Source organism: Gracilinanus agilis, chromosome 4 (assembly GCF_016433145.1).
Source record: "Gracilinanus agilis isolate LMUSP501 chromosome 4, AgileGrace, whole genome shotgun sequence".
NCBI classification, from domain to species: Eukaryota; Metazoa; Chordata; class Mammalia; order Didelphimorphia; family Didelphidae; genus Gracilinanus; species Gracilinanus agilis.
This window is the reverse complement of record NC_058133.1, coordinates 218,850,982-218,875,737: the sequence shown is the minus strand read 5'-3', so window position 1 is coordinate 218,875,737 and position 24,756 is coordinate 218,850,982. Positions and strand designations below refer to the sequence as shown.

General features: G+C 37.0%; 1 protein-coding gene across 1 annotated transcript in view; it reads right to left on the bottom strand.

Moving 5' to 3' along the window:
- The window catches only part of ABCA5 (ATP binding cassette subfamily A member 5), a 172,899-nt gene extending 160,375 nt beyond the window's left edge, over nt 1-12,524 (bottom strand). Inside the window, exon 1 of the mRNA XM_044672184.1 lies at nt 12,196-12,524. The gene's annotated coding sequence lies outside the window, so the exon portion shown is untranslated. The remainder of the gene's footprint in view (nt 1-12,195) is intronic.
- Between the last annotated feature and the right edge of the window lie 12,232 nt (nt 12,525-24,756).

Sequence of the window (24,756 nt, the reverse complement as noted above, 5' to 3'; positions counted from 1 at the left end):
AGTTCCAGGCGAACTGGAGAGACCTCCGGGAACTGATGCAGAGCGAAAGGAGCAGAGCCAGAAGAACTCTATACACAGAGACTGACATTCTGTGGTAAAATCGAATGTAATGGACCTCTGAACCAGCAGCAATGCAATGACCCAGGACAATTCTGAGGGATTTATGGTAAAGATGCTACCCACATTCAGAGGAGGGACTGCAGGAGAGGAAACATATAGGAAAAACAACTGCATGAACGCATGGGTCGGGGTGGACATGATTGAGGGTGTAGACTCGAAACTACCACACCAATGCAACCACCAACAATTTGGAAATTGGTCTTGATCAAAGACACATGACAAAACTAGTGGAAATGCGCATGGGTAGGGGGGGCGCGGGGGGGGGGGGTTGAAGGGGAAAGGAGGAGCATGAATCATGTAACCATGTTAAAAATGAATATTAATAAATGTAAAAAAAAAAAAGGAAATCATTAGAGTTATGTTGAATAGGATATCACAATCTGTGCTTTTCTTACATTTCTGGAAAATCATTTTAGCAGCTTTGGATGAGACTTAAGCAAGGATAACAATTAGGTATTCATAGGCCAGGAGAGATGATGAAGGTCGAACTAAAAAGTAGGTCATGTAAGTAGAGAGAAAGAGATGAATTCAAGAGATGCTGTGATGTTAGACATGATAATATTTTGCAACTGATTAGGTGGTTAATAAAAATATGTATTATTTTTCCTAAATTCAATAGTAGAATTATTGATGTAGAAAAACTTCTAATACTATAACATTATTACCTCCTGGCATTTTTTGAGACACTGCTCTCACCTGGTTTTCCCACATGTCCAACTCCTTTTCAGTATCTTTTCCTGGTTCATTATCCATAACATACCAGTTAACAATGAGCATTCCCCAAGGTAGTGTCCCAATCTCTCTTCTATTCTCTTTCTATATTCCTATGCTATTATTTATGTCAGTTCCCATGGATTTCATTATCATCTAAATGCAGATGATTGCCAAATCTATATGTCCTGCACTAGGCAATCTTCTGAGCTCCAGCAAAATATCTGCAGTTACCTATTGTATATTTCAAACTGGATGTCTCATAGATGACTAAATTTAACATATCCAAAACAGAATTTACTGTTTTTTCTCTCAAAATCACTCTCCTGAATTTCTATTTCTGTTGAGAAATCCTTCCTTCTAAATACCAGTGTCCCCACAAAATATTTCATTTGTTCCATTCTGTTTCCTTAAATAGCCATTGTACCGGCTTTTTTTCCTCACTTTCCTTGACTCCATCCATCTTTCACACAGCTGCCAAAATGATTTTCCTAAAATTTAGGTCAGCCCAGTCATTCCCCTACTCAAAAAACTCCAACATGTCCATACTGCCTCCAGGGAGTAGGGGAATGAGTAAACAAATTATACAAATGTATACTGTGTCATAAGAAATGCCAAAAGATGGACTCTTTGAAAACTGGCAATAATTATATGAACTAATGCAGAATAAAGGAAGCAGAAACTCCTCTTTTTGGCATTTAAGATCCTTCACAATCTGGCTCCAGTTTACCTTTCCAGGCTTATCATACAATTGTCTCTTTCATCTACTCTGTGGTTCAATCAAACCTACTTTTTTGTTACTCCTCACATAAAACTTTCTACCTCCCACCTCTACATGTTCATATGTGTTGTTCCCCATACCTGGAATGTGCTTCATCATCTTCCCCTCTGACTCCCAGAAACTTTTTCTTTCAAAACTCTGCTTAAGCACCACCATCTATATAAAGTCTTTTCTGATTTCCAAGACACTAGTGCCTTTCTCTTAAAATTTTTACTTTGCATCTATCTTGTATATAATGTACATATCTCTGTCCCTGTTTTCTCCCCCAATAAAATTTAAGGGCATGGGCAGTTTTGGGGGTTTTATTTGTTTGGATTTTATATCCCTAAGCACCATCACAGTGCCTGGCACAAAGAAAGCACTTAATAAACATCTGTTGTCTTATAACTTATCAGTACTGGAATTTTTTTTCAGAGATTCTAAAACTTTCCTCTTAACAAATAAACCATGCCTATTACTAGAAATTAAGACTATTTTCTACTTTTTCACTCCTATAGTCTATTTTGAGTCCACTTCATTGTCCCTTCACTTCTTCACTAATACAAATTAAAATTTTTCCTCTTTCCATTTCAGTTGTTTTCATGAAATAGTTGAAGCTACAGAAAACAAAAATTTTGATCTTTCTGAATTTTTTAAACTAATATTTGCACAATATTCTTCCTCCTATTCTTTCCAGTTCTTCATAGTGGTATGGCAATCAATGTAGGATCTTAGAGATGATGCTGGCCGAGTACAAACAAGTAAAAGTTCAGATCAGTGAGTTCTCCTAGAAATCACAGAGGTTGGCCAAAAATGACAGAGAAGGTACAGGGACCCATCTGATTTCTACCAAATTACTCTCCCAAAACAGCAACAATATAAATGCCTCAAAATGAATTCTGGTGCACCCTAATTCACAAAAAGACATGGTGAAGTAATTTCTTAAACCAATGATGGGCAAACTTTTTAAAGAGGGGGCCAAAGGAAAGGAAATGCTCATCTATCAGTCTGTTTCTAAGGCAACTCTTTTGAAGTTTCATTGTACTGTATCCTACTCATGGTATTCGTCAGATTAGGAATAATGTCACGCAGCTGGATAGAACACCTTCAGCTCTCACCCCCATCTGGCCCGTGGGCTGTAGTTTACCCATTACTGTCTTAAACCAAAACAACTTAGAAGACTGGCACAAGGGATCTAATGCACCAAGGTGGAGATGGAGCATAGTGACCCAGGGCAGGCCCGACCAAGGCAATGAGCCTTAGGAACAACTGAAGCAGCAGCCAAGGCTTTCTGAACTCTCAGCCACAGAGAGTAAGGGGGAGTCAGACAACTTCTCAGAAAGAGATTACAGGGATCCCTTTGCTAGCTCTGGGCTCAAAACTTGTCGCATTGCCCATAGGCAGAACTAGGTCCTAGCCCTGGGGAACAGTTGCCGAGTATGGAGGCACACCAGCACTTGCAGCCACAGGGGAGGAGGGGACCAAGGTCACAGTTCCAACGTGGAAAAAAGTGCTTGGGGTTACTAATAGATTAGATCAGAGGCTGGGAGAGTATTAAACACAGCTCTATACCATCTTGAAAAAAGTGAAAGCAGATAGATCCCAACTGCCAGCTCAGAAGGCAACTGCACAAAGAACCTGAAGCTTGGAATTAAAGTACTCCCTGAACCACAGCTACAAAGCCCTACACTTCAACAGTTTTTAAACTAAAAGACAGGAAAGTGAATAAACAACAACAAAAATGAAACAACACAGAAAGTTATTTTTGTGACAGAATAGATTCAAACTCAGAAGAAGCCAACAATCAAAACTGCTACATCCAAAGCCTCCAAGAAAAATAATAATTGTTCTCAAGCCCAAAAAGAATTAATGGAGGTCAAAAGGGATTTTAAAACTCAAATATAGGAGGTAGAAGAAAAACTGGGAAAAGAAATTAAAGCAATACAAGAAAATCATGAAAACAGAGTCAACAGCTTGGTAAAGGAGAAACAAAAAATGCTACAGAAATTAAGAGCTTAAAAAACAGAATATTTTAGGTTTTGATGTTAAAAGATCACTCTATTGCAAATACGAATAACATAGAAATAGGTTTTGAACAATGATACATGTATAACCCAGTGGAACTGCTTGTTAGCTCCAGGAGGGGGAAAGGAAGATGAGTGGAAAAAATCATGAATCATGTAACCATGGAAAATATTTTAAATAAAATTAAAAAATAAAACAGAATAGGCCAGTTGGTCAGAGGCATAAAAATCTAAAGAAGAGAAGAAATCCTTTAAAAGCAGAATTGGCCAGATGGAAAAAAATATATATATAAAAATGTACTGAAAAGGAAAAAAATTCTTAAAAGGCAGAAATGGCCATATGGAAAAAGAGGTACAAAAATTAAATGAGGGAAAGAACTCTACAAAGTAGAATTGGCCAAATGGAAAAGGAAGTACAAAAACTCACTCAAGAAAATCATGTCTTAAAAATTAGAGTTGAGTAAATAAAAGCTCCATGAATTTTGATGTTCATGAGACATCAAGAAATAATCAGTCAAAAAGAATTTTTTTAAAAAAATGAAATATCTCATGGGAAAAAACAACTAACCTGGAAAATAAATACAGGAAAGGTATTTAAGAATTATTTGGACAACTTGAAAGCCATGATCCAAAAAAAAGCTTTGATATTATCTTTCAAGAAATAGTCAAGGAAAACTGCACTGATATTCTAGAGAACAAACCAGAAGTTGAATGAATCCACAATCACCTCCTGAAAGAGATCCCAAAAGGATAACTCCCAGAAATATTATGGCCAAATTCTAGAATTCCCAAGTGAAGGAGAAAATATTGCAAGCAGCCAAAAAGCAACAATTCAAATATCCTGGAGCCACAGTTCAGGATAACACAAGATATAGCAGCTTCTACATTAAATGATCTGAGGGTAAAGGAGCTAGGACTTCAACTAAGAATCACTTACCTGGCAAAGGTAAGCACAATACCTTAGGGGGGGAAATGGGTATTCAATGAAATTGAAGATTTTCATACATTCCTAATGAAAATATTAGAGTTGAATGGAAAATCTGACTCTCAAATACAAGACTCAATAGAATCATTAAAAGGTAAACAAGAAAGAGAAATCAAAAGACATTCAATAAGGTTAAACTGTGTATAACACTACATGGGGAAATGATTCTTGTAATGCCAAAGAACCTTGTCATTCTTAGGGTAGTTAGAAGATGTATATGTAGACAGCGGGTGAGGGTATGAGTTGAATATGATGGAATGATATAAAAAGTTAAATTAAAGCATGAAAAAGATTAATTCTTTGGGAGGTAGTGGAAAGGAAAAACAATGAAATAAATTATTGCACATAAAAGAGGCTTGAAAGAATGTTCACAGTGGAGAGAAGGGGGGAGTTTGTAAGAAGAGCATGTGAACCCTTCTCTCATCAAAACTGGCTCAATGAGGGAAGAACACACACAATCAATTCAATATAGAAAGTTATCTGTGCTATAGCAAAGGAGGAGGGAAAGGGGATAAGAATAGGAGGATGGGACTGAAAAAAGTGAGCAAACTGAGTGAGGTAGAGGTCAGAAACTAAACAGGGATAAATAAGATGGAAAGTAATACACAGTAATCATAATGGTGCAAAAAAATTTTACAAGTCTTTTTTTTTTAAACCCTTGTACTTCGGTGTATTGTCTCATAGGTGGAAGAGTGGTAAGGGTGGGCAATGGGGGAAAGTGACTTGCCCAGGGTCACCCAGCTGGGAAGTGGCTGAGGCCAGGTTTGAACCTAGGACCTCCTGTCTCTAGGCCTGACTCTCACTCCACTGAGCTACCCAGCTGCCCCCACAAGTCTTTTTAATAAAACCTCATTTCTCAAATACATAGAGAAATGAGTTGAATTTATAAGAACACAAGTTATTCCCCAACTGATGAATGATCAAAGAATATGAACAGGTAGTTTTCAAACAAAGTAATTAAAGTTCTAAAAAGTCATGCAAAACATGCTCTAAATCACTTTTAATTAGAGAAATGCAAATTAAAACAATTCTGAGGTACCACCCCACACCTATCAGATTGGCTATTATGACAAAAGAAAAATGACAAAACTTGGAGGGGATATGGGAAAGCTAGGACAGAAATGCATTTTGGGGGAGTTTCGAAGTAATTCCATCATTCTAGAAAGTAATTTGGACTCATGCCCAAAGTGCTATAAAATAAATAGCACATATCCTTTGACACAGCAATACCATTACTAAAGTTGTATCCCAAAGAGATAAAAAACACAAAGGGGAAGGACCTATATGTACAAAAATATTTAAAGCAGCTCTTATATAGAGTCAAAGATTTGGAAAGTGAGGGAATATCCATCAATTAGTGAATGACTGAGTAAAATTATAGTATATTATTATAATGGAATATTATTATACTGTAAGACACGACAAGTAGGAAAAGCTCAGAAGAACCCAGACTTACATGAACTGAAGCAGAGTGAAATAAGCAGAATCAGGAGAACACTGTACAGTGAAAGGAATACTTTTACATGAATAACTGTGAATAATAGCTATTCTCTGTAACACAATGATCCAAAACTATCCCAAAGGATCCATGATAAAAAATGCCATTTATTTCCAGAGAAAAAGAACTGAGTCTACATCCAAACCAAAGCAAGTTTTTTTTCATTTTCTTAATTTTTTTCTATTTGTGTTTTCTTCCACAAAAGGAATAATATGGGAAAATGTTTTACTTAATTGCACATGTAAAATCTGCATGAAACTGTTTACCATCAAGGGGAGCTAGGCAAGGATGAAGAGAGGGAGAGAATCTGAGACGCAATATTCTTTGGAAAATGTGGAAACTGTTTTTACATGTAATTGGGAGGAAAATAAAATAAAATAAAAATGAAATCTTTCAAGTCCAGACTAACACGTATTAGTTGTGTAACCTGAGACAGGCTACTCTCCTATAAAAAAGACATAATTGATACTACTTACCTCTCAAAACTGATTTTAAGGAAATATTTTATAAACATTTAATGGCTATAGAAATGTGAAGTGTTCTAAAAAACCAGAAAGACTTAAACTAGAGAACTTTGTGATTAACTCTGTCAACTAAGGACTAGCCCCGCTTAATTTAGGGAAGCTCTCAACATCAGAAAATTAATGAATGATAATTCATGAAACCACAAGGCATTATTAATTAGGAGTTATAATGTCCATTAGTGGAATCTGTATCCATACTAATGAACTGATCATTAAGATAAGTATTATTAGGGCCTTAGAGATGGGAAACCACTTTAATCAAAGGAACAATGTCGACATATACCAGAAGCTTGATAGGATTGCGGTAGTACATCAGGCCAAAATGGTGAAGTAAGGAATACCTGTAGCCCACCTACCAACCACCCTCCAAAGGACAACAAAAATGCCTCAAAACAAATATTGGAGCTACAGAACTAACAGAAGAAGAGATAAAGCAGTGCTCCAGACCAGAATGTCAAGAGACAGCAAGGAGGACTAATCTTACTGAGGTACGCAGAAGGAGCACATAACAAGTCTCAGTAAGACTCAGTTGCAATATAGCACAAGAGGCAAGAGAAAGAAAAGAGCCAGCTTGATCCAAGCTCAGATGGGTAAAAGTGGTAACCAATTCAATACAGAACAAACAGCAATGGGAGGACAATGGCCCTGCATAATGAGGCCAAAACAGAGGTCAGGACTGATGTAGCCCAGGCAGCAATGGGAGAACTCAGCCCAAGAGGGTCCAGCCTCAGCAGGATTGGGCAGAACGAACCCAACTCCAACCAGTTAAGGTGAACAGCTACAAAATTCCACAGCAGGTCAAACAGGCTTCCTCTGTACAATGCTCAGTCTAGCTGAGCTGACCCCAGACACTATACAGTACTCCCTCCACCCCAAAAAAGGAGGTATGCTTCAGCATACAGACAAAATCAATGGGCAAAATGAGCAAAAGTCAGAGAAAAACCTGATGCTTAGAAAAATTTCAACAAAAGAAATGACCAAAATGCAAGCTCAGAGGAGGACTGCAATACAAAAATGAAAATATGTGAAGCCTCAAAGGAAAATATGAAAGGATATCATGCCTAAAATGAACCCCAGAAAGAGCTCCAAAAAAGTTAAAAAAAAAAGAAGAAACTTAAAAAAAAATTAGAAAAGAAAATAATAGAAAAAATCAATAGCTAAGAACAAAAACTTACTGAAGAAAAGTTACCTAAAAAAAGGAAATACAATACCTCAAAATGGAAAATAACACCCTAATAAAAGAAGTAAAAAGCCTCAAAGAAGAAAATAGCTCTTTAAAAATTAGAATTGGACAAATTGAAGCTATTGATTTCATAAGACAGCAGGAAGCAATAAAACAAATACAAAAGAATTTAAAAATAGAAGAAAATTTGAAATGTCATTGAAAAAAACAACTGACCTGAAACTAAGAATCACTGGATTGCCTAAACGCCATGATCAAGAAAAGAACCTGGACACCATATTTAAAGAAATTACCAGGGAAAACAGCCCAGATGTTCTTGAACAAGAGAAAAAAAAAACAGAAATCAAACTACTGATCACCTCCTGAAAAAAAAAACCTCAAATGTAAAAATCTATTATAGACAAATTCCAGAAATCCCAAGCAAAGAAGAAAATAATACAAGCAAAAAAGAAAAAAAATTCAAAGATTGTGGAATGACAATGAGGATTACACATTACCTAGAAGCTTCTACATTAAAGAATCAGAAGGCATGGAATATGATATTCCTCAAGGAAAAGGATCCAGGCCTATATTAAAAATCAACTATCCAGCAAAACTGAGCATAATATTCCAGGGAAAAAAATTGGACATTTAATGAAATAGAGGAATTCCAGGCATTCTTAACAAAATGACCAGTTAAAATGAAAATCTATGATCAAATGTGGCATTCAAAAGAAACATAAAAAGGTAAACAAACAAAAAAAAACTCAAGGGAATCAGTGGGGTAAACTAATCACATCCTTGCATGGGAAAGTGGTAATTAGAATACTTAAGATTTCTATAGGTATAAGGGATACCTAAAGTACTTAATATATTTAAAGAAACCCAAGGGAAACAATTAAACTGATTATATTCCTTACAAGAGAAAGTGATAACTAAAATACTTAAGAAACTTAATGGTACAAGAGATATTTAAGATACTTAAGATACCTTAAGATAATCAAAGGAAACAATGAGATTAAACAGATTATATTACTAGCAAGAAGGTGATAAGTAAGATGTTTAAGATATCTATGATTCTTGAAGCCCCTAAAATATCTAAGTATTTAAGGTGCTTAAGGTACTGAAGATATTTAAGAACTTTATCACTAATTAGGGCAATGAATAAGCATATGTAGACAGAGAAAACAGCAAGTAAGTTTAATATAATGGCATATTATTTTTTTAAATCAAGGGATAAAAGTAATATACTGCAAAAAAAGATAAAAGAAGAGATAAATACATTAGTTCACAGATAAAATAAAAAAAACAGTGCTTGATCTCAAAGGGCTCAATCTTTAGTGGCAGACAACATATAAACAACTATATACAGACAATATATATAAAGGGTAATCTCAGAGAGAAGACACTAAGATTAAAAAGAATAGGTAAATAATATAACTAACTATTCTGAAGAAGAATCTGAAAGCATGCCCACAGGGCCATAAAACTATACATACCCTTTGACCCAGCAATACCACTACTGGATCTGTATTCCAAAGAGATTCAAGATGAGGGAAAGAACCTACCTGTAGAAAAATATGTATAGCTGCTCTTTTTTGTGGAACTGGAAGTTGAAGGGATGTCCTTCAACTGGGAAATGGTTGAACAAGTTGTGGTATATGCTTGTAATAGAATGCTATTGTGCCATTAGAAATGACAAACAAAATAATCACAAAAACAACCTAAAAAGACATATATGAAGTTAAGAAAAGTGAAGTGAGCAGAATCAGGAGAACATTGTATACACAGTAACAACCATAATGTATGATGAGCAACTGTAAACGACTTAACTGTTATCAACAAGCCATGCAATGCTGGATACTTCATTTCTCAGTATCCCACGTAACTTGCTAAAGCTCTTGGTAGAGATAGAGGAAAATTTCTCACCAGGAAACTCCTCATTTTTAAAAAAAAATCACAGGTATAGTTAAAACTTAAACATTTTTTTAATCTAAAAAATTAGTGTGAGAAGTTTTATAAGTATTTAAGAACCTATGATGTACAAGGCACTATGAAAATAGAATGCTAAGTTCCTGGAAAGCAGAAGCTATTTCATTTTTGTCTTTGTATCATACCAGTGTCTAGCATAGTATCTGGTATGAAAATTAATTAATAAATGCTTGTTAATTAATTGAAATGTTAGTCATTTCAATTCAAGTATTCAAAGAAATAGTTTTAGAATGGACTTGGTTGCTAATACAAGCATGATACAAGAGAAACTTTACTGGACATATAAGAGGATTCTTGGCTTCAAATCCTAACCATAACAACTAGGCAAGTCATTTAACCTCTCTGAGCCACAATTTCCTCAAAAATGAGAAAAATAATACTCATAAATACCAACCTCTCTGGATTTTTATGGATCTCAAAAAGTCATTTATGAATAAGGAAAATGTCAACTATTATATAAGCAGATAAATGATGTTCAATAACATAGCCTTTATTTTCTTACAATTCACAAGTATCAATCACAAGTAATACTAACTGTACTTCAAAATATATAGAGCTTACTAATCAGACTTCAGAGTAAGAAACACTCCTGGTAACAGTGCCCAAGAGGCTCTCCTTGTTTTCATGCAATTATACAAAGTTTTCCTTTCAAGAAGAATAAGTAAATCTACAACTTCATCTATAAATATTAATAGCATGGAATCAGCCAAGGATGCTATGGTTTAATTTTGAAATAAATTTCCCTTCCTTCCTTAGCAGTTATTGTGATTTTTTATTTTGCTTAGGAGAAATAGCTGTTAAATAAAAGCTCATTTCAAAAACCAAAAAAGGTGCTCCTAAAAATTTATGCATAAATAAAATTATACAAATCAAGTTTATTTTAATCTAATTATTTTAGCTAAGTACTAGGGATATTTGCTATTTTAAATACTGCTACAGGAATCCTTTTGTAAAGCTATTGAAATTCTGAAAAATGAGGCATTACACAGTGTTTGGAATAGAATACATATAAACAAATTCAAACAAATTGAAGTTGTTTACTTGCTAATAGGTAGCAAGTTTTTTAGTTCAGATTTTGTTTAAAGTATACCTAAGTAACCTAAACAAACTTTTAGTAGCTACTGAGTAAAAGTCCCACTGATTTCCCAATAGGTTTTCTATATTGATTATAAAAGCAAATATCTTTTAAATGGAAACTTTCCAACAAATAATGCCACTCTACATTGTCACGCCAACACATCCAATTAAAAAAGAAGTGACCATACCTTAAAACTATTCCTTAAAAATAAAAATGAGTATCCAAGAAGAAACTATGTCCTTTACCATTATATAGAACCCAAACATCTACAGTTTGTCTGGCTAAGCATCAAAAGAGAAAGAGAGTTTTTCCTTCTGTTTTGGGATCCACTTTTTTCTTCCATGATATATCTCTATTATAATCTATACATTTTCAAATCCTTGTAGTCTAAACATCTTTTCAAAAACCTCTCACCAGTAACTGCATCATTTAGTGTTGCCTGCTCCAATCAAATGATCAATGTGACAGTTAATTTTCAGAGTTTTTGTTCCCTGTAATAAGGTCTGAAGGATAAAAACATATACAACACAAAGTCACAGTCCCTTCTGCCTCATTAGTTTCATTAAAGGCCAGGAGTTCTTAACCTTCCTTGTCATGGATCCTTTTGACAATTTGGTAAATACCCATGGACCTCTTCTAAGATGAATATTTTTAAAAGTATAAAATAAAATACATAGAATTACAAAGGGAAATCAAGTCACAAAGCGTTTCTTGACAAATATTCTGTGCCAGACACTTGTGATGAGCATGGGAAACCTCAAAGGTTGGGGAAAATGAAGAAGTGGTTTATTTGGCTTTTGGGGGGTTGCGGGGGGGGGGAGGGGGGTCTGTTTTGTTTTCTCTTTTAACAAGTTCACCGACCCCAGGTGAAGAGTTCTTGCAATAGGCCAACAACAAGGTCACAAAAGCAATGCAAGCATTCTCTTCTCTCCTCCACGTCCTCCAACTTACTACTCCAAGGAGACTCCCTAGCCCTCAACGCCACTACCTCTCTCCCAAGGCAGTGGTTCACAAGTGCAAAGAAAACAAAACAAAACAAAAATGACAGGATGATTTCCAACCCCCACCCTGTTCCCATCACCCAAAGGTCAGTTCCTTATCAACACTAGCCTCAGCTTCCCCAGATCTAACCTCCTGCCCTTCTCACCAGAATGCTTTTTCATTAGTCCATCACCAACAACATTACCTCTGCCCTGTTCGCACCCCCCCACACACACACACACACACTCTTCCAGAAGAAAACGTTCCTGCTTCCTCCCTCCTGAGTTTCTTCCATCCTCCTCCTATCCCTCCCTCGGCCTCCCTGTCGCCCCTCGCCCCCGACCTCGCCTCTCGCCTCACCCGACGGCCTTGGTCCGTGGGTCGGACAGACGGTAGCGGGGTCCCCCGCTCCAGCTCCGGCTCTTCTCTCCACCTCTTCACTTCGGGCCCTCGAGCGTTGCTATGGGACTAGGGACTGCCGGACTAGGAAGAAGTGCGACAGACCTCCCTCTTTTTTTTTTTTTTTTCTTTTCCTGTGGAGGAGGAAACGGAGAAGAGGAACGCTAGGCTCGGAGGTGGTGGGAGCAGCGGTGGCGGTGGCGTTAGCGGTAGCTGCTAAGACTAGCGTTGCTGCTCCTGCTGAGTGAAGAGCAACTGCTATGGTGGGGGCTACCCACCTGCTCCTTCGCGGAGACGTGGGGCGGGGAGAGACGAAGGGGGAGGAGCTACGACGGAGCACGAGCACCTCCCCTCCTGAAGCAGAGGAGTCCCCTTCCAGTCCCCTAGGGTAGAGTAGGGATGCGGCAAAAACAGCTAGGCTGACAACCCTAGAGACTTTTGACCTTGTACAGCGTACTGTTAAGACTAGGCCTGTCACTTCCCCAGAGTGACGCTCCTCTCCCTACGCCCATCACACATCCCATGCTCATTAAACATCTTTCCATCTTTCTCCCCAGAAACTGCCCTGCCTGAGTTCCCTTACCAGCACTGCTTACTGACTGGCCGCTTCTGCATCTTCATCCCCCTTTCTCAGTAAGAATCTATTGGGTTTTTTTCTCTCCTTTCCTGTCCATCCCCTGGCTTTTCCTTCGTCATCATCAACGTCTTCATCACATTCCCCTAACCACGCCCAATATACTCTTATCTTTCTTCCAGCACTTAGCACAGTGCTTGTCAAATAGTAGGAGCTTAATAAATGTTCATTGTACGGATTCCCACTAGAACCTGAACAAACCTTTTCCCCTCATCTCTGCCCTCCCTCCCCCCTCACTTTTCCCTCTCTTATCTAATTATGGAACTGTTTCTTCCTGTCAGGGACTCATTGATTTTAAAATTGGAGTGTTATTTGATACTTAAAGTGGTTTCCTTAATGTCCCAAAATGAAGTATTTCAGAAATTTTCAAAACCTCTCTTTCTCTATGTCTCTCTGTCTCTCTCTCTCTCTCTCCCCTCTCTCCTTGTTTAATGAGTGAAATGTTTTATGATAGTCCTCTGACAGAAGGGAGTCGCTCTTTGAGGACACAGGGTTCCCCCATTGTTTCCATAATTTCCACACTTGCTCTATACAATCCATATTCCTGCAATTCAGTTATGGCTGTCAATACTTTATGTCCTTGTCCAGGTACTCAGTTTATATCTAAGAAAAGATGCATGGACCAGCCAGAGATCTTGGGGGAAAACAGCCCCTTAATGAGTTTGGATGCTGAGAACAAGATGTAAAACAATGGGAGCTAGTTCAATGCAAAGCTTTATTGGAAGCAATGGGGAAGAGAAGGAAGGGAAAGAAGCAAAGGGGAACCAACATAAAACTCTTATAAAGTATAACTCATGTAAAGACAATGCTGAGTTAGGGAGCACAGAGAAATGGGTCTTTTTAGCAAAAAGGTATACCCCTGCTGGAGGGGGCAGTATGTTCCAAAGCACCTTTCCACAGAGTAGAGTTTTTATACTCTTGATTTTGGGTGGCCACCCTGGAACTGGTTGATTTGTACATCAGGGTTCAGGGGAAAATATTATTTATGGGAGTTTTTTATCAGGGAGATAAAACACATGGAGGTACACACAGATCTATCAACCATCAAAAAATATTATCAGTATTTTTCAGTATTATCAATATTTTACCATGACTATATTCTAGAAGATTTCAGCCTTCCTCAAGGGAAGACTGTCATGGAGGCCTGGAGACCACCAGGCTCAATCCTATAATACATACTCATACAATCATATCATCTTTAATCCTGTATTTGTTAAAATTACTTAGCTACAGTTTGTTCTAGTTTAATATCACCAAAGCTGTGCTATAAAATGAAAGAATGTGTGTCCAAAGATATAAGAATTGAGGTAAAAAATTTTCTATTTCTGGGTGTAGTACCACCCTTGGTAGTACTGTGTAGGTGTGAACCTCAGTCACTCTAGTCACTCCAATTCTCTTCGGAGGTATAGGTCTGTGGTTCCCAGGTATGGATCATCTCTTTGCAAACATTCTTGATATCCTAGCCATCATCTATTTTCAAGGTATTACACAACTGTAGCTTCTAAGTCTTAAGCAGAAAGCTTCTCATATATACAAAATCAGTCAAATTAAAATGATGCCTTGTTAACTTTTAAACATATAACGAGGCAAAATGAGTTTAATTTATTCAACATTTATTGAGGACCTATTATGTGCAAAGCATTGAGCATGTATGTGTGAGAGTGAGAGTGAATGTGTGTATGTATCTGTGTGTGTATGTGTATTGTTGGGTTTTGTTTGGTTTTGGATGATTACTCAGTTACTATTCAGTTTTGCTCATTTGTTTCTCCTACTTTTTCTTTTAAAATATCTTTATAATATTGAATTCTCAGAAAATATAGGTATATAAAAACAAAAAAACCAATAAAAAACAGAAAACTACATTATGTTTAAGAGAATAATGAACAATGAATAATAATAATAATAATACTTAGCATTTATATAGCACTTTAAAATTTGTAAAGGGATTTACATGCCACAGTCATTGATCTTCACAACATTATGAAAAAGCAGTTACTGTAATCCCCATTTTATGGATAAGGAAATTAAAGGCTGAGAAAGGTAAACTCTTTATGAATTGGGACTATCTCCTATCTTTGTTTTTATTTTTCAGCATTTAGCACAAAGCCTGGAATATATCAAGCACTTAATAAATATTTACTGACTGACTTATCCAGGACCACAAAGCTAGTAAGTATCTGAGGCAGGATTTGAACCCAGGTCTTTCTCTCTTGAAAGTCAGTGCTTTATCCACTTTGTAACCTAGCTGCCTCACTTTAAAAATATATGCACTGAATGACATAACATCTAAACAGTTAAAGGGAAAGTTTATTAGTTAGTGGAAGAAATGGGAAGTGAAAATAGAATAAGTGGGAACCTCAATGTACTTCATCCAGAATTAGACAAATCTAATAAAATGAGAAATAAGAATAAAAAATTAAGGAACTGGTTAGAATTTTAGAAAAGTTAGATATGAGAGATCTTTTGTGATTACTGAAAGTGAATAAATAAAAAGTATTCTGGTAAACATTCTTAGATATGAATGGCACTTTTATGAAAATTAGCAGAGGACAGAGGAGTCAAACATTGGAGCTATAACCTTAATTCAAGCTGAACCAGAATAAAATGTAATTGACAAATATTTACCCAAACAAACGAAAATATAATGTATATAGTATAAATATATTGCTTTCTAAGTTAGTATGTAGTCTACAAGAATTCTTCTGTTTAGGATCTGTTTTAATCCACAGTTTACTGTCCCTCATTTCTTTTAAGTTTAGGACATTAGAATATCACAAATGTGGAAGAAACATAAATATAAAATACATCCTTTGTGAAACATAACATAAAAATTATGTTTAAGGCCTTTTAAAAAGGCTATATAAGGACTTCCAGTCTAAAATGGCCGCAGAGTAGATGCAAGAGACTTCCTCCCCTCACTGCTTACTGATATAAAGCACCTCAAAAGGACAAAAAACAAAATCAGATGAGTGAAGGGGCTTATCCATAGGGCACAACCTTGAAGATAGGCAGGGTTTGGGCATTTGCACTTTATAAGGGGGTAAAAATACTTCTACCAAAGTGTGAGCTGATCACCACTCCCCCATTCTTCCTACAATGCCAGAATTAGAGCTGGCACAGAGTCAGAGTGAGTGCTAGGCAATTGCTAGGTTCCCAGGGGGCTGGCTGAGGACACCACAGACTTATGCCAGAGAGCAGTGAGACTTGAAACCCCAGGAGGCTGAGGAACTTGGAAATTGGACAAAGAGATAGGGCTGAGAGGGCTGCACACAGCAGACATAGTTGAGATTGAAAAATAGCCTCAGGCAAAAAACTATGTAATTTAGTACATAGACAGCTTGTCCTCCTCACTCAGACTTCTGAATGGGAAGGGAAGAAAGAACTAGCACAGAAATGGCCACCAACACCCAGGAACTACAATATGTAACTACCAAATAAAAAAACAAACCAGAAACAAACTTTGACCCTTGATAATTTCTACAGAGAAAAACTCCAGTCTACAGAGGATGACTAATAAGTAAACACATCCAAACCTTCCTCAAAAAATGGAAATTGGTCACAAGCTCTGGAGAAGCTCAGATTTGAAATTATGAATTAAATGAGAAAGATAGAAGAAACTTGGCAAGAAAAGTGGGAAATAGTTCAAAAAGAAAATAACAGGTTAAAAGATTGAATCTCCCACTTTGAAAAAGAAGCCCAGAAATCAAATGAAACAATAAGCAAACTGAAGACCAGAATTGACCTACTAGAAACCATGAAAAGCAGAAATGACCAAAAATTAAAAGATCATAGTTGAAAACCAGTCTTTAAAAACCAGAACTGGGCAAGTAGAAACTAATAATCTCACAAGACAGCAAGAATTAATAAAGTAAAGTCAAAAGAATGACAAATTAGAAGGAAACAAAATATTTCATTGAGAAGATGGTTGACTTGGAAAAAAAGTCTAGGAGACATAATTTGAGAATCATAGGCTGACCTAAAAACCTGGAAATAAACAGAAATCTTAACTTCATACTTAACTTCATACAAAACATTATCAAAGAAAACTGCCCTGATATTCTTGAACAAGAGGGCAAAATAAACATTGAAAGAATTCGTAGATTACCCTCTACATTAAATCCTGAAAAGACAGCCCCCAGTAATGTAATTGCCAAATTGAAGAGCTTCCAAGCTAAGGAGAAAATATTGCAAGAAGCAAGAAAGAATCAATTCAGATATCAAGGAGCACCAATCAGTATTACACAGGATCTGGCAGTCTCCACACTAAAGGACAGCAGGGCTTAGAATATGATATTCATAAAGTCAAGAGAAATGGGCCTACAACCAAGGATCACCTACCCATAAAAAGAGACTATATACTTCCAGGGAAGAGTATGGGCATTTAACAAAATAGATGATTTCCTAGTATTTATATAGAAAATACCAGAATTAAATGGAAAAGTTTATGTCCGAATACAAAACTCAAGAGAAACATGAAAGGGTAAGAAAGAGACAGAAATTTTTTTTTCTTTTGAAGGCTTCAATAAGGTCAAATTGTTTATACTCCTTTATGGAAAAATGATATTTGTAACTTTCAAAAACTGCATTAACTACCACAGTAGTTAGAAGAATTATTTATAGGTAATGGTTTAAGATTATATAAAAAAAAATGAAAAATGGGGGAATAGAAGATGGCACCAAGAAAAACTTGAAGTAATAAGAAAAATAGAATAAATTAGGCTATAGAAAGAGGAACATGTTTTGTTTTGTTTTTCCGGGTTAAGATGGCGGCAGAGTAAAAAGCAGATGCTTGACTTCTCCTAACCCACACATACAGGACTCCTCAAGAAGACATAAAAACAAATCCAGAGGAAAGAAGGGACCCCACAACAGGGCACAGCATCGGAGGTACATGGAATCGGGGCATTTCCATGCTATAAAGGGGCGAAATAGCTCTCACAAAAACATGAGCAGAGCAAGCCTGTCCCACACCCCACACCACCTACAAAGCCAAAGCCATAGCACAGGACTTGGAGCAGGTTTGAGGCATCCATTCATTGGGTCATTGGCAGCTCACCAGGGCTTGTTCCTGGGAGCAGCAAGACTTGGGACCCCGCAGGAGGCTGAGGAACTAGCGGACACTGAGCACAGACCCTGAGCCCAGGCTCAGGCGAAGGGGCTGACACAGGCGCAGACTGAGGCACGCATTGAAGCGTGGACTGGGGCGAGGATGAAGGGGCTGATTCTGAGTGCAGGAGAGGACCCTGAGTGGGGACAAAGTGCAGAGAGGTGCTTGACTGCGGAAGCAGCTCCCTGAGACTGTTAAAGGAGCTTCAGGCAGAAGAATGAGCAAGGAGACCACCAGGAGGCTTGTCTCAAAACAACTATACTTGAGATCTCAGGAGTCTAAAGGGCTCAGACAGATCCTGGGCATGAGCATAAAGCTGAGAGGGAACTCAGCTTACAATGGCAAGCCAGAATCATCAGGAAAACCAGAAGAGAAAGATGAAGAAGAAAAAACCTTTAACACGCCAACGTTTACAGAGAAAAAAATCCAGACAACAGAGGAAACAGTAGAGGAGAACAAACAATCCAAACCTTCCCAAAACAATGAAAATGGGTCACAAGGTCTTGAAGAGTTCAGATCTGAGATCATGAGAAAGATGGAAGAGATCTGGCAAGAAAATTACAGTTTAAAAGGCAGAATTTCACAATTGGAAAGTGAGGCAAGTAAATCAAAGACCAAAAATGACCAGATTGAAAAAGGAAAACCAAATGATTGTAGCCAAAAACCAGTCTCTAAAGACTAGAATTGGGCAATTAGAAAAAGATGCCCCCAAATCAAAAGAATTAATTAGCAAATTGGAGACCAAAATCAAACAGCTGGAAAACAGGACAGACCAAACTGAAAAGGAAAATCAAAAGTTTATAGCAAAAAACCAGTCTCTAAAGACAAGAATAGGGCAAGTAGAAGCCAATGATCTATCAAGACAGCAAGAACAAATAAAACAGTCAAAATACAGATAAAATAGAAGTAAACATGAAATATCTCAATGAGAAACTGACAGATCAAGAAAACTGGTCTAGAAGAGACAATCTGAAAATCATTGGTCTTCCTGAAAAAGCAGAAATTAATAGAAATTTGGACTCCATACTAAAAGAAATTATTCAGCAAAATTGCCCTGAAGTTCTACAACAAGAGGGCAATATAGACATTGAAAGGATCCATAGATCACCCTCTACACTAGACCCCAAAAAGACAACCCCCAGGAATATAATAGCCAAATTCAAGAGCTTCCAAGTAAAAGAAAATATTTTACAAGAAGCCAGAAGGAGACAATTCAGATATCAAGGAGCACCAATCAGGATCACATAGGATCTGGCAGCCTCCACACTAAAAAACCGCAAGGCTTGGAATATGATATTCAGAAAGGCAAGAGAACTAGGTTTACAACCAAGGATCACCTACCCATCAAAACTGACTATATTCTTCCAGGGGAAAGTTTGGGCATTCAACAGGATAGAGAATTTCCAAGTATTTGCACAGAAAAGACCAGGACTAAATGGAAAGTTTGATATCCAACCAAAAAATCAAGAGAAACATGAAAAGGTAAATAAGAAACAGAAGGGAATGTGAGAAAACTCATATTTTTTAAATTTGCCTCTTTAAGGACTTCAATAAAATCTAATTATTGGTACTCCTATGTGGGGAAATGTTATGTATAATTCTCTGTAGTGAACTCTGATCACCATTATAGCATTCACTATTATAATAATTAGAAGAATGATTCATAGGGAGAGGATGGAATACTAAATAGTCTAAGATGATATGGGTGGGAGTGAAAGAGGGGGGTGAATAGTAGAGGACACCAAGAGAATCTTGAAGGAATAAGAAAAATAGGATATTCTATTACACACAAAGAGGACATGGGAAGGGGAGGGGGCAATTACTATTATAAGAAGGAAAGGAAGAGAGCATTAAGAGGTAATAGTTACACCTTACTTTCAGTGTAATTAACCCTGAGAGGGAAGAGTAGCTATATCCATTGGGATATAAAATTCTATCTAACCCTACTGAGAAAGTCAGAAGGGATAAACCAAGGGGAGCAGGGGAGTGGGGAGGTCAAAAAAGGGAGGGGAGAAGAAGGGGGAGGGAATTCATTAGGCCTTAAAAATAAAAAGAGGGGAATAATAAGGGAGTGGGTAAAAAGGGAAGTAAATCAAGGAGGGGACAAGGGTTACTGGCTTAAAGCAAACCATTGGTTTAAAAGGAAATAGTGTAAGAAGACGGGATAGAATTAGGGGAGGATACAAAAATGTCAGCGAATACACAACTGATAATTATAACTCTGAATGTGAATGGGATGAACCCACCCATTAAACAGAAGCAAATAGCAGAGTGGATTAGAAACCAAAACTCTAACATATGTTGTCTACAAGAAACACATATGAGGCAGGTGGACATACACAAGTTTAAAATAAAGGGCTTCAGCAAAATCTTTTGGGCTTCAAATGAGAAAAAAAAAGGCAGGAGTGGCAATCATGATTTCTGATAAACCCAAAGTAAAAATAGATATGATTAAAAAAGACAGGGACGGTTATTACATCCTGATAAAAGGCAGTATAGACAATGAGGAAATAACTTTGCTCAATATATATGCACACAATTGCATAGCATCCAAATTTGTAAAGGAGAAACTGGTAGAGCTCAAGAACGAAATAGATAGGAAAACCATACTAGTGGGAGATCTAAATATTCCTTTTTCAGATCTAGATAAATCAAACCAAAAAATAAATAAGAAAGAGGTAAGAGAGGTGAATGAAGCCCTAGAAAAATTAGATTTAATAGATATGTGGAGAAAAATAAATAGGGACAAAAAGGAATACACCTTCTTTTCAGCTCACATGGTACATTCACAAATATTGACCATGTAATAGGGCATAGAAACATTGCAAACAAATGCAAAAGAGCAGAAATAATAAATGTAACCTTCTCAGATCATAATGCAATAAAAATAATAATTAGTAGGGGCACCTGGACAGGCAAATCAAAAACTAATTGGAAAATAAATAATATGGTTCTCCAAAACCAGCTAGTCAAAGAAGAAGTCATAGAAACAATCAACAATTTCATTGAAGAGAATGACAATGATGAGACATCCTACCAAACTCTGTGGGATGCAGCCAAGCCAGTACTCAGGGGGAAATTTATATCCTTGAGTGCATATATTAACAAATTAGGGAAGGCAGAGATTAATGAATTGGGCATGGTTGTGAGATCATATGGGCAGAGATACAATAATATCAATGGAAATAATTGGTATAATAATTATGGTTACAGGGGAAATAATTGGAATAATGGTTTTAATCAGGGAAATGGACAACAAAATGTGTTCCAATGTCAGAATGCATGCTGTCAAGGTGCACAAGCTCCTAATTTGACAACGATGCAGGAATGTATTCGCATGGGAACTTGCCCCAAGTTCAGTCACGTTGTTCAGGGGAATGTTAATAATGGTAATAATAGTAATAATAGTAGTAAATAATGTAGTAATAATGGTAATAATAGAAATAAATGTAGGGATCGTGTCATTATGAAGGTATGCCCGAAGTTCAGAAGTGATTGATCAAGGCAATGGAACTAAAGTGAATGTTGATGAAATTGTATGTGTTAAAGATACTGACAATGTATTTGTGAATAATGGAAATGGTGCGCTTGGTGTTAATATTGATTTTATTGATGATAATAAGAATTTACTTAATAATGGTAATGAGTTGATCAGTGTTAATTTAAATGGAACCAATGATAGTTTAATCAATGTGAATGATAATTTGATGAGAATCAATGATAATTTGAATGGTGTTAATGTTAAATTGTCTGAATTAACTACTATTAATGGTGTAAATAGTACTTTAACCAATGTTAATGGCAATTTACCTACTGGTAGTGGTAATTTAACTGGTGTTGGTAATAATTTGATTAAGATTGATGATGGTTCATATGGTGTTGATAATAATTTGATTAATGTTGTAGATAATTGTAAGAAAAAGAGAAATGGTGTTAGAAGTTCTAGTAATTGTGGAATTAAGAAGAATAATAGAAATTGTGGTTTGATTAAGGAAAATTTTATTGTAAATAAGAACAATGATACCAGAATAGAGGTGAAAAGGACCAATGGTTTAAAATCCTGGGAAAATTCTGTAATTCTTGACGATGTTAACTTGGATGGACAGGAAATGGCTGAGCTTTGTTCTGATGTTACTGTTTTAGCTCTGGTGTTGGAAACTTTTCAACCTCCCAATAGTACTGAACCATATGTGTCTGTGACTATTGGAGACCAGATTTACGACCTTCTTGTCGATACCGGCACTAGAAAATCAGTTTTGCAAAGCTTTCCTGCAGATTGTAGAGCTGTTGGAACAATGGATGTGGTTGGTGCAACGGGTGTGACTCAGAAAGTAGCTAAATTGCAACCAAAAATGGTGACCCTAGGACCACTTTCAGTGGAACATGCATTTTTGTGTGTTCCAGAATGTCCTATGAATCTGTTGGGAAGAGATCTATTGTGTAAATTGAGGGCTACTATCCAATGTACTGAATCTGGTGATATTTCTTTGCATCTCCCAGAGGAATCTTTGAAGGCTTTTCCATTGCTTTTCCTAGATTCTAGCAGTACAGAGGATGATTTAGGTACTATCTATCCAATACCTGAGGATATACCTAAGGATTTGTGGTCAAAATCATCTACAGATATTGGGTTGCTAAAATCAGCTATTCTGGTCAGGGTGAGGACAAAGGAAGGACCAGTTCCTTGTGTGCCTCAGTATCCCTTGACTAAGGAGGCGATAGAGGGTATTCGTCCGATTATTGAGTCCCTAATCCAACAAGGGATAATAATACCATGTTTTTCTGAGTACAATACACCGCTTTTGCCTATAAAGAAGCCAAAACTAGATGAAAATGGTTGACCTGTTTACTGATTTATTCAAGATCTAAGAGTGGTAAATGATCATGTCATCAAGACACATCCAGTTGTCCCAAGTCCAGCTGCTATAATTTCTTCCATTCCAAGTCAGGCTAGATATTTCACCGTGGTAGTTTTATGTTCTGCGTTTTTCTCGATACCAATTCACAAGGATTCTCAAAAGATCTTTGCTTTTACCTGGGAAAAGACATAATGGACCTGGACTCGTCTCCCACAGGGGTATACTGAGTCACCACCTCAGTTCTCTCAGATTCTAAATTAAGATCTGCAAACTATTAAATTTAAAGAGAGTAAATTGGTGCATTTTGTGGATTATATTCTTTTGGCATCCCCAAATGCAATGGTGTGTCTTAGGGACAGCAAGATTTTTTGATTGAATTATATAAATGAGGACATAAAATCTCAAAAGCGAAATTACAGTTTGTTTTACCTAGGGTGCAATATCTCGGATTCGTGTTATCAGAGGGTTCCAGAAGTATTACACAAAAGAGAATAGCTGACATACAGAAATTGATTGCGCCTAAAACTAAAAAATAACTTAGAACTATTCTTGGAACTACTGGTTTCTGTAGACAATGGATTCCTGGATATAGTGGAATAACTAAGTGTTTAACAGGTCTTACCAGGAATACAGAACCACAACCTCTGAAACTAAAGCCTGAACATCGATTAGCCTTAGATAAGCTGAAAGAAGCCATTCTATCTGCACCTGCCTTAGGAATCCCTAACTATGAGAAACCTTTTCAGCTGTTTGTCAGTGAAACAAAGGGTATAGCTTCTGGTGTGTTGACACAGACTCTTGGACAAAGTTATCGTCCAATTGGGTATTATAGCTGTCAATTAGATCCAATAGATGCAGGGACAGTACCCTGTCTAAGGCGGGGGGGGGGGGTAGCAGCAGCAGCTGTGTTAGTCCAGAAGTCAGCGGATCTAGTTTTGGGATGTCCTTTGACTGTCTATTGTTCACATCAGATAGAAGCACTAATGAGGAAGTTTCGTACTCAAGCATATTCTGTCCAACGAATAGCTAAGTATGAAATTATTCTCTTAGGTAGTGAGAACATCAAATTGAAGAAATGTAGCATACTTAATCCAGCTACTCTTCTTCCTGATTTGCCAAAGAACGGTGAGGCATTGCATGAATGTGTTGAGGTAGTAGATCTTGTGGATATGCCTAGAATGGATTTAAAAGATACTCCACTCAAAAATCCAGACTGGGTGTTATTCACAGATGGGTCATCATATTTATGTAATGGAATCAGATATACTGGTGCTGCAGTTGTCACAGAATTTGAGACACTGTGGTGTGGCTCATTACCTAATAATCTTAGTGCTCAAGGTGCTGAATTGGTGGCATTGAAGCAAGCCTGTCTTCTAGCTGAAGGTAAATGTGTGAATATTTACACAGACTCTCAATATGCATTTTCTGTTTGCCATGCAACAGGAAAGATCTGGAAACAATGAGGTTTTATTACTGCATTGGGTAAACCAATAGCTCATGCAGGAATAATAACTGAGTTGTTAGAAGCAATCCAGAAGCCAAAAGAGCTGGCAGTAATTCATTGTAGGAGTCATACTCATGGTAGAGACTCAGTTCCTAAAGGAAATCATAGAGCTGATATCACTGTGAAGTATGCAACCCAGAATGCTCCAATTTATGTGATGAATTTAACATCTATTGATTCTGATGATCTAGAGAAAGCTTATGTAGACTCAGATATTGAGAAATAGAAGGATAAATTTGGAGCTAGGAAAGAACATGGGTTATGGATTACTGATACAGGAAGACCATTGTTACCAAAAGATTTGTATACCTATTTGTGTCAAGCCATCCACACAAAAGGTCATTTTGGTACACAAGCTCTTGTGGATTCCATCAGGAGACAATGGGTTGCTCCTGGAATAAGTACTGTTGCAAATAAG